This window comes from Prunus dulcis, unplaced genomic scaffold (genome assembly GCF_902201215.1).
Source record: "Prunus dulcis unplaced genomic scaffold, ALMONDv2, whole genome shotgun sequence".
Lineage (NCBI taxonomy): Eukaryota > Viridiplantae > Streptophyta > Magnoliopsida > Rosales > Rosaceae > Prunus > Prunus dulcis.
Genome location: NW_023010098.1, coordinates 36380 through 47986, shown reverse-complemented (window position 1 = coordinate 47986; position 11607 = coordinate 36380). Strand labels below are relative to the sequence as shown.

At 40.1% G+C, this 11607-nt stretch overlaps 2 pseudogenes; both read left to right on the top strand.

The window, feature by feature from the left end:
- Positions 1–331: 331 nt before the first annotated feature.
- LOC117612878 lies at positions 332–9818 on the top strand (annotated as a pseudogene).
- On the top strand, positions 3335–4342 carry LOC117612879 (annotated as a pseudogene).
- Positions 9819–11607: the final 1789 nt, after the last annotated feature.

Sequence of the window (11607 nt, the reverse complement as noted above, 5' to 3'; positions counted from 1 at the left end):
CCAACAGAATTGAAACCATTCCAATTGATTACTAGGGGTTGATTAATTGCTCCATCTATACTAAGGTCTGAGTTTAGCGAACCTTCCCAAGCATATGTTGCCTCTCTTACATAGACTTCCGGCCGTGCACATCTTGAGTTAATTGACTAGTATTATAGGTGCAATCACAACAGCTAAACATGAAAGCAACATCTGAACTAATATTCATGTTAACAACTTGTTTGACTAATCCATCGTCACAGATATAACTCATGTCTATCAGTACATATATTTATATAAATAGCATACATAAGATGATATTCCTTGTGAACATACATTTAGTGTTCTTGTGCAGGGCAAGAAGTTGTGATAATGCTGGGGAAATTGAGCCATTTCCTGTATCCATTGCTTGGTTTGATTGCAGTAATACTTGTAGTTCATGGCCAGGATCAAACAGGTATATGAATATTTGAACACAAAGAGTTTAGCTTTATTTTCGGTTCACTAAATGTAGATAAAGCTAATAAGGCATCTCTCTTTTCCGTCTGTTTCAGGCTTCATTAACATAGACTGTGGGCTACCACCTAATTCTAGCTTTAATGAGCAGAGAACAGGCTTGTTTTACATTTCAGATGCAACTGTTGTGGACACAGGTGAAAGTAAGCTCCTATTGGTACAAGACAGAGGTGTCTACCCTCAATATGTTTGGTATCTCAGATACTTTCCTGAAGGAATAAGGAATTGTTACACCATAAATGTAACAAGAGGCACCAAATATTTGATCCGAGCAACGTTCTTTTATGGGGATTATGATGGCCAAAATAAGACATCAGAGTTTGACCTGCATCTTGGATCTAACTTGTGGGATACAGTATATTCAAACAACACAATCAAGGAGATCATACATGTCCCTTTGCAAAGCTATATACAAGTCTGTCTAGTCGATACGGGCTCTGGGACTCCGTTTATATCAGCGATAGAACTAAGGCCTCTGAATAATACACTCGACCCTGCTTAAATGGGGTCCTTAGCACTCTTCACGCGGTATGATGCTGGTACAATTACTAATGTCACATACAGGTCTGTCTTCTCCTTTGTTATGAACTCATTTAATTTGAAATGTTCACTTTGATTAAATTCAGATGAAATCTTATATTCAGGTGTAAAGATGACATTTATGATCGCTTCTGGTATCCCTATTATGACAGTGCATGGACACAAGTAACCACCTCGCTTACCATCGAACCTAAAAATGAGACTGCCTACCAACCACCATCCATTGTCATGAGTTCTGCGGCAGTGCCAAAAAATATGACTACTTTGGATATTTGGTGGATTCCGCCTGATGAAAATACCCAATATCATGTGTACATGCACTTTGCTGAAGTTGAAAAACTCCCAACCAACCAGTCTAGACTGTTGAGCAGTACTAGGAATGGGAAGTCCTTCCTTACAAAACCTTTTTCTCTTAAGTACTTAACCACAACAACTTTATATACGAAAGTGACTTTGAGTGGAGGACAGCAAAACTTTTCAATCTCTCAGGTTGGAAACTCTACCCTTCCACCCATCATCAATGCCTTTTAGATTTATATGGTCCTTGAGTTATTGCAGGCAGAAACTAACCAAGAAGATGGTATGTAAAATTTCCAAACACATCATCTCCAATTTCTAGTAACAGTCTATCCCATTACTGCCACTAAATATATGATTGACCTACTTGAGATTTCTTTATGCATCTGAAAATATTAGTTGAGCCCATCACAAACATAAAGTTAACCTATGGAGTCAAGAGAAATTGGCAAGGCGATCCATGTGCTCCGAAAGAGTACTCATGGGGAGGGTTAAACTGCAGCTATGATGGTTATGAGCCCCCCAGAATCATATCCTTGTAAGTAGACATACTCAGATAAACTTACCTGTTCTTATTATATTTTTTGTATTTACATCCCACTTATATTTCTTGGTAAATCTGTTTAAAATGCAATGAAGGAACTTGTCCTCTAGTGGATTAACTGGGGAAATAGCTCCTTCTTTATTCAATCTCACAATGCTACAGACTCTGTAAGTGTGTGTTTCTGTGTCAAATGTTTTACTGCTTAAAATGCAAATGATTTACTAATTGAAGTCAAAATTTCTTTTTCAAAAATTAAATTTGAATAAATTGTAATTTCCCATTTCAGGGATTTATCAAACAATTTGACAGGACCACTGCCAGAATTTGTGTCTCAATTACCAAACTTAAAAATCCTGTAAGCTATTTGAATCTGTAGCTGATGCACCAACTGCTTCTTCTTTTATAACTTTATTATACGTATTTCGGTATATATAGTTGCTCTACCTTTCAGAAACTTGGAGAAAAACAAGCTCACAGGTTCAGTTCCAGCTGGACTAATTCAAAAATCAAATGATGGTTTGCTATCATTAAGGTGTGTGAACATATAAACCATCAATATCCACTCATTCCTGAAACTTTGGTAGACCTTACACTAACACATAAGCACTACCAATTTTCTCTTAAATAACATTGTAAAAATCTCTGTAGAAAATAAATGATCATGAGATATGCATTCTTCTGATGAAAGAGAAAATAGTGTAGCTCATGTTCAGTTAGTAACTGCACTGATCATTAAGGTCAAGTCTTACTTATGTTACCACCATTCATCCTAATTCCAGCTTTTGTGAAAATCAAAATCTAACTGCACCGATTTCCTGCGGCAAGGATAAGAAGAAGAAGAAGAAGAAGGACAATTTTGTTGTTCCAGTAATAGTGTCAGTTGTAGGAATTTTAATCCTTATATTAACTGTAGCAGCTGTACTGTGGCGCCTCAAAAGGAAAAGAAAACATGGTACCGTATACTTGTTAACAATGCTAGAATAAATTTGATTACAGAAGAAGCAAGCATCGGTTATTTCTTAATGATTAATGATCTCAGCAGACGTAACTGATTCAACACCAAGCATTCAGCAAGGGCCACTGGAGCCATCACAACGTCAATTTACGTACTCTGAGGTACTCGAGATCACCCATAATTTTGAGAGGATTGTTGGTAGAGGTGGATTTGGAACAGTTTATCATGGCTACATAGATGATACTCAAGTAGCTGTGAAGATGCTTTCACCTTCATCAATTCAAGGATATCAAGAATTTTATTCAGAGGTATGTAATATAATAAATGTTCAAAAAGCTTGAGCTCAATCATAAGCTCTAAATAAAAATTTTGGTTTCTTGCAGGTTAATCTTCTCATGAGAGTTCATCACAGAAATTTGACAAGCCTTGTCGGATATTGCAAGGATGGAACCAATACAGGGCTCATCTATGAATACATGGCCAATGGAAACTTACACAAGCATCTTTCAGGTTTGATTCATTGGCTGGAATTGATCTTCCTTTTTTTTCTTTTTCTTTTCTGGAATCAGGTTAATTAGTGACAGAGAAAGAACAATGCCTCAAAGCAGCTACAACAACAATCAGAACAATCTGACCATGCACAAAAAAGCATACAGGGAAATAAACAGTAGGCCACCTGATGATGGCACTCATGTATGGACACGTGTTGCTGGAACTCCTGGGTAGCTTGACCCTGAGTAAGTCTTTGGTTTCTAGTTTACACTTCATCAAATAGTATTCAAATTATTGTCAGTATAGCAAAACTCCAATCAAATCAAGAAACCATAACAATAAATTGATGTCCTAGCAAACACATGATTTGAGTTACATGGTTTGGTTTGCAGGTACTACCTATCAAACATGTTAAATGAGAAAAGTGATGTGTATAGCTTTGGGATTGTGTTGTTGGAGATTATCACAAGCCGACCTGCTTTATCAAAGACACATGAGAAAATTCACATTGGTCAATGGGTTAGTTTCATGGTTGAGAAAGGGGACATTAGAAGTATTGTCGATTCAAGACTAAAAGGAAACTTTAATACCAACTCTGCCTGGAAAGCTGTTGAAGTAGCTTTGGCTTGTGTATCTTCAAGTTCCACCAAAAGGCCAACCATGAGTCAGGTAGTGACAGAGCTGAAAGAGTGCTTGGCTGCAGAGTTGGCTCGAAACAAGGAGATCCGCGATACCGATTCAAACGATTCAAATGAACTGATGTCATTGAAATTCACCACTGAGATGAGACCATTAGCTAGGTAGTAGTACTTCTCTGTAAAAATAATGGGGTGTGGAAAATTTCATCTTTTGTGTTAAAGAAGCATTCATGCACATACAAGTTTCATATCAGATCACGCTGATAATGTCTGCATATATAAGAATTAAACTTACTGGTTGCTCTAAGTACGACAGAATTGGCTCGCTCCTCGGTCAATTATTGGAAGAACGGTTCTATTTGAATCCGTTTATTTGCTCAACTAGTCCTCTTAATTCCTTTGCTGCTTATTTTGTTTCAGGCAATTGAAAATGTTTCCACATCAATCAGTACTTCTTCTTAATCATAAAACGGCGTCGTGATACTATAATATTTTAATCTGTGTCGAATTCTTTTGCCACTTCAAAAGTCAAAATCAATGCCATCACATTTTTTGTGTGTTTCTGTTTCTGTTTTTCTTTTCCAAAGACAACAGGGGAACAACTTGCACAAAAGAATTTCCTCATGTGACATCGTTCAATCGAAGTATACAATCTATATATATCAATAAACGGAGTATTCAGCCTAAATATTGTGGAAGCAAAATATCTAAGCTAATCAATTTATAAATTATTTAACTTAATTGGAAGTCAATTGATTTAATTATGAATTATTTGATTCTCTATAATTAGGGATTTCGATCTCTCCAAATTGAGAAATAATAATTCATTTCCATCTATGAAATTATTCTTCCAAAATACTAGCTTCCAGGCTCCTATAAATATATGGCTACACCTAAACTTGAGGTAATACTAAATTTTTATCTAAAACTCTGCATGAATCCTATCTCATAAACACACAAGGATCTGGCCACCTGTACTCCTATCTCATAATTCAAAGAAAATCCGTTTTCCCCCTCATCAATTGATTCCATCATCGATTTCATTCCAAACCCTCAAATCACCATGGTGAGAGGCCTCACCACTAGAAACGCAGCGAAAACAATCACCACACCCCGGTGGAATTTTCTCTAGACACCCACCATGGCCTTTTTTTTATTCCCTCTGTCAAATTAAAAATAACTAAAAGAAATTGGCAGGGTTACTGTTTGCGCCAGAGCCAGCACGCGCGAGCGCGACAAAACCAGCCCAGACGCTGCCATCCTTGGGACGGCGGCTCCGCCCATCGCATGGTCGCACTAGCCATGCCATCGAACTCGCAGACCTCTGAGCTGCGGACGCCGACGCGAAGCTCTATGACCCGATACAGGAAGCTTGCCGACGAAGCCTTGGAGAAGATGATGGTCGCGGCCAAGCTTCGTTGGAGGCCTTCCCGGTCACCTTGCGTCACCGCCAACACCAGCAAACTCGCCGCCCTCCGGTCGGTATGCACAAACCCGGAGAAAAGATGCAGCCCGCCCCCGGAGAAATGGCCGACTCGCCGTCGGACGTTTCCGCCGGAACTGCCCAGAGCCGTCGAAGCTGCCGCCCTGCTCATCGGCTCGCGACGTCGTCACCACGACCAGGAGACTCGGGTTTTTCGGTTTGCTGGAGAGCCCAGCCTCGTCGTTGCAAGGCCGGCGACTGAGCTCCACGCCTGGGTTCGAACGGTTCTGCAAAACTCTCCCATTGCTGACTTCCAAACACAGAGATACGTTCTTTCTCTCTCATTCATTTATTTCCTAATTTAAACAATTTTCAATTATAATATTAAAATTTAATATTTAACTCTGAATTAATGCACTTTCCTAATAAATATTAGCATTTGATATTTATTTTGATTTAGTGTATATTCTTAATAAATATTAATCATTAATATTTTATTGCTTGAATTTAGTGTATATATATATAGAGCAAAAGGCAGAGTCGTCGATCAGCCTGACGCATGATCTCTCAACCAAGGCCGACAACCTCCCATCACTTGGAGCAAGTCCATTCGTTCCCTCATTTGCAATCACACTTGGCGACCAAAACAATCTAATTGGCCAGCTACTCAGGCAGATCAACTTGAATTAAGGCCCTGACCTTGGATCTCATGACGAGGAGAGGAGGACTCACAAGCATACCGGCGAGTAGTTTGAGATATCCTAGGCTAGTCAAACGGAGACAAACGGACAGGGGAAAGAACGAGATCACGCTGACGAGATGCAAACATCTGCGAGCTGTACTCTGAGTCGGTCGACGATCCGTTCGAGGTTAAGTCCAAGGACCAATGTGCACGAGAGGCTAGGCCCATAGTCCAATGTCCACGTTCGCTTGGGCCCACAAGAAAGTATCCATTCTAGGTTGGGCCCACAAGAAGCTTGAGTTCGTGAACAATTGCGTGACGAATACAACGACCGATGCTCACCAACCTGCTCGAGAACCAACACACGGCGACAAGTCGTAGAGGAATCCTCACAAGCTCAATCTCCTCATCTGCCTCATGAGCAAAACAACTAAGGGGATCGGCCCTTGGAAGTTGAGGAGGAAGTTAACCAGCACAAGAAGCCTGCACAAGAAGTCTGACGACAGTCAAACCATATATTCAACCTGCACAAGAAGCCTGACGAGTCTCTTTGAGACTACCTCAAAAGATTCAAGGCTGAAAAGGCTAACATCATCATCACATCCTCAACTTTCAGGAAGGGCTTGCCAGCTGAGCACGAGCTATACCGTGAGTTGACCATTGCTTTGAGCCCAACCCTTGCAGAAGTCTTTGCGATGACAGAGCGCTACACACTTTGGGAGGAAGACCACATTATGGCAAAGAAAGAAGCAGATCTCGTTCCTAATAGTCGAGCAGACCAGAGAGGGAAGGGAATAGTTACTCCCCAACTGCAATAAAAGAGTCAAGACCAAGCCGAGGGAATTCGTTTGGAGGTCTCTCATGAAAAAGGATAGAAGCCCGAAGAGGATGTTGGGCTAGTACCCCTTAATCCTGACAAGCCAGAGAGAAAAGCACAGATTAGATCGTGCCTAAGCCCGGAAGAGAAAGATCAAGCAGGCGACTTTCGTCACTCAAGTCACAACCAGTGATCCATCCATTAAGGACACTCCTATCATCGACTTTCAGATGAAGGACCTAAACGGGCTTGATATGCTACATAATGACGCCCTTATCATCTGCATCCATATTGAACAAGCTATAATCGAGCGAGTTCACGTGGACGAGGGCAGCGCAGTCAAAATCCTTCAACTATTTGAAATCCAACAAATTGGATTAAAGCCTAAGATCAACAAGCTTGCCAGATCGCTCACCGACTTTAATGATGCCACATCGATCACTATGGAAACGATTAATCTTGACATTCACTCACCCCTGGTGATTTGCTCGTAGACCATCATGGTCATCGATAAGGTCCCCCTCTACAACGGAATCTTGGGCCAACCATGGATTAGCAAGATTGAAGTCGTCACATCTGCTTTACACCAGAAGATTCGCTACCCAATCCTTGGGGGCGGAATCAGGCAGATCAACAGTAACCAAGCCATGGCTAGGAGATGCACAGCCCAAGAGCTTAAGAAGAGAAGCAGTTGCAGTTCTCACCCGTGATGCAGGCTGCCAATGAGGCAGGTCGCGCTCCCGACGGACAAGCAAACCTAAAAGGAAAAAGAGTCGCTACCTTCCAATAGCAATTAAAGAGCTAGGATCAAGATGAGGGAATCCGCCCGGAAGACTCCCCTGAAAGGGTTGGAAGCTTGAGGATGACGTTGAATTAGTATCCTTTGATCTTGACCAGCCAGACAAAGAAGCATAGATCGGCTCACACCTGAACCCAAACGGGAAGGATCGAGACGAGGGAATCCACCTGGAAGACTCCCCTGAAAAGGGCTGGAAGCCTAAAGATGACGTTGAGTTAGTACCCCTTGATCCTAACCAGCCGGACAGAAAAGCGTAGATCGGCTCATGCCTAAGCCCAAAACGAGAAGGTGGAGCTGACCACCTTCTTCCAGAACAATAAGGACATTTTCTCATGGTCGCCATCTAACATGCCTAGCATCGACCCGAACATCATTTTCCACTGGATCCATGTCGACCCCCCAGCAAGCCAGTGGTGCAGAAGAGACGCAATTTCGCTTCCAAGCGAGTCGCTATCATTGAAGCCCAGATCGACAAGCTCCTAGCATGTTTCATCGAAGAGGTCTCCTACTCAAAGTGGCTAGATAACATTGTTCTAGTGGCGAAACAAGAAAATGGAAAATGAAGAGTTTGCGTTGATGCTAGGCATGTCAAATGACGACCATTCGAACATGTCCTTGTTGTTTTGAAGGATGGTGGTCAGCTCCACATTCTCGTTTGGGCTTAAGCGCGAGCTGATCCAGGCTTTTCTGTCTGGCTGGTCAGGATCAAGGGGTACTAACTCAACGTCATTCTCAAGCTTCCAACCCTTTTCAAGGAACTCTTCCGGGCGGATTCCCTCATCTCGATCCTTTTCGTTTGGGTTCAGGCATGAGCCAATCTGCGCTTTTTTGTCTGGTTGGTTAGGATCAAGGGTTACTAACTCAACGTCATCCTCAGGCTTCCAACCATTTTTCGGGAAGTCTTTCGGGTGGATTCCCTCATCTTGATCCTGGCTCTTTAATTGCTATTAGAAGGTAGCGACTCCTTTTTCTTTCAGGCTTCCAACTCTTTTCAGAGGTGTGCAATATAAAAAGTGTTCAAAAAAGCTCATAACAAATTTTCTTTCTTACGGGTTAATCTTCTAATGAGAGTTCATCACAGAAACTTGATAAGCCTTGTCAGATATTTCAAGGATGGAACCAATACAGGTCGCATCTATGAATACATGGACAATAGAAACTTACGCAAGCATCTTTCAGGTTTGTCTCATTGGCTGGAGTTGATATTTTTTAAGTTTTCTGGAATCATGTTAATTAACGACAAAGAAAGAACAAAGCTTCAAAGCAGATTCAACAACACAAAACAATCTGGACATGCGCAAAAAAGCTTAGGGGCAAACTCAGCATGCTCTTAACACTGATAATCTTTTGCAACAATATCAAAGTAGTTTCACCAGAATGTTTTCCCTTTCAATCTGTGAAGTCTATTCTCTTTCAGGATAGATACTTCTTACTCTTCGCATTTTTTTGCATCACCACATGATTAAGGTTCCCTTAGTTACAAGCACGAAGGGAAAACACTAATTTATTTTGTACACATGCAGATAACAGTTCAAATATATTGAGTTGGGCAGGCAGACTTCGAATTGCAATGGACACAGCACATGGTCAGCAAGTAGAAATTTCACAATCCCTTCATACTTCCATATATTTTTTATCTTGTGTGATGTGATGTGAAAATTTTGAAATGTAGGATTTGAGTATCTTCACTATTGTTGCAAACCTCCTATAATCCACAGAGATGAGAAATCTACAAATATCTTGTTGAATGAAAACTTTCAAGCCAAACTATCTGACTTTGGCCTATCTAGAATTTTCTCTGCTGAAGATGGGACTCATGAGTACCTTGACCCCGAGTGAGTATTTTCGGTTTTTATAGTTTAAATTTCAGCTCTAGAATTCCAGTTATTGTCAATGAAGTAAAACTTAAATCAAACAAAGCATAAGCAACCAGAAGAATGAGAAAAATAGGACAAATTGATGCTTAGGCACAGACTTGATTTGAGTTACATAGTTGAGAAAGGGGACATCAAAAGTATAGTTGATCCATGGCTAATTGGAAACTTTAACAGCAACTCTGTCTGGAAAACTGTTGAAATAGCCTTGATTTGTGTATCTTCAAGTTCCAACAGAAGGCCAACCATGAGTCAGGTTGTGATGGAGCTAAAGGAATGCTTGGCTATAGAGTTGGCTCGAAAAAATCACCACACTGAATCAGAAGATTCAATTGAAATGAGGCCAGTAAAATTCACCACTGAGATGAGACCCTTAGCTAGGTAGCAGTACTTCTCTGTTAGAATTAATTGTGTTGAAAATTTTCATCTTGTGTGTTGAAGAAAGCATTCATATATATATACATGTAAATTTGCTCAACTAGTCCCCTAAATGTACTTTTTGTTTTGTGAAACTAATTTGTTCTTCCCTTACAAAGCTCCTGCAACTTAATTGTTCAATCTATCTTTAGTCATTGTTTCTTTAACCAACAACAGCTACATCACAACTGTTTAAAAAAGTCAATATCTCCCACTTGTGTGAAAGCCTACAAAATATGAGTTTAAACAAATTTTCAATACAACGCAATTTTTATTTATTTTGAGACCTACCCAAAATTTGCCAACTGAATAATAATTAATGTATTATATATGTTGAAGAATATTGAAGTTCACATGGGAGACTTAATAAAATCAAATACCCCATATAATGAATGGCTACACTACTAGTTTCCACTACTAATAACATCGAGACGCTTTGTATAAAAGGCCACACCTGCTAACACAGACATAATCAATGTTGCTAGTAGTGAGTCGTAAGTCCATCTCTTTGAAATTTAACAATATCTTAGTTAAGTTGGTGACATGATCAATGTTACTAACTAGCTAGTAGTGGGTTATATGAGCTCAAGCAACCAAAAAACAAATCCCAAAGCCAGGTGTAAACACGAATTTCCTGCGACAAATGAGACAAGAACACGTGTACAAAATAATATTGTATTTATGAAATTTAGGGTTACAATCTCTGTATTGAATCCTCTGATTCGATCTCCAAAGTGTTTAAAGAAAATTTGTGTTTGATACAAGGGTCGTAGAGACTTGATCTTGATCAAACGGGTAGCACGAAGCTTGTTTGGTGTTTGGTGTTTGGGATTTTTATGGTGAAGGAACCGGCACGTATTTGTTGTGCTTGGTGGCTCTTCCAAGGTAGGGTGAAGAATGCAGAGAGTTTTCTGTTTCTTCTGAGTGCTAGGTTTTTTTCTCCCTGACCTTCTGACCTCTTCTTTCGTCTTGAGGCCTCCTATTTATAGGCTTTTGTCGGATGCTTGACCTAAATAACTTTCCTTGATTTGTGGGATTTGATTTGATTTAAATCAATTCCCATAATCTGGCAATTTAACCATATTATCTTCAATTGATTAACCTGATTAATATTTGATTTAAATCAAAGTCAATCACAGAAGATTCTTTCCTTTAATTTTGTCTTCATCTTGAACCGTTTGATGCACTCCGTCGGATGTCGCCATTTGTCATTTTTTGACAACTAATCCAATTTTGATGAGTCACACGCCACATGGGTGAATTACGGGGCCCACGATTTAATCCACCGAACCCTAATTATTTTCTTGTCAATAGAATTTATTACACCAAAATTTCTTTGTCTACAAATTGCCCCCACTTCATGATGCATTGTAGACATGGGCCTTTTGACGTGTAGGAGGTGCAGCTTGAAGTGTTCCCCCTTTTTTTTTTTTTTTTTGGGGGGGGGTGATATTATTAAGCTTAATAATATCCAATATTGGTAAGATCTTGGGAAGCAAGATACTTTCCTAAACTAGAAATGAGAAACCCTAGCATCACTAGGAGCTTTGATGGTCATTGGCTTCTTTAAATAACAGTATGTTCATGAATATTGAGATCAACCAAATAGAATAGCAGAGAAACCCTTCTTGTTG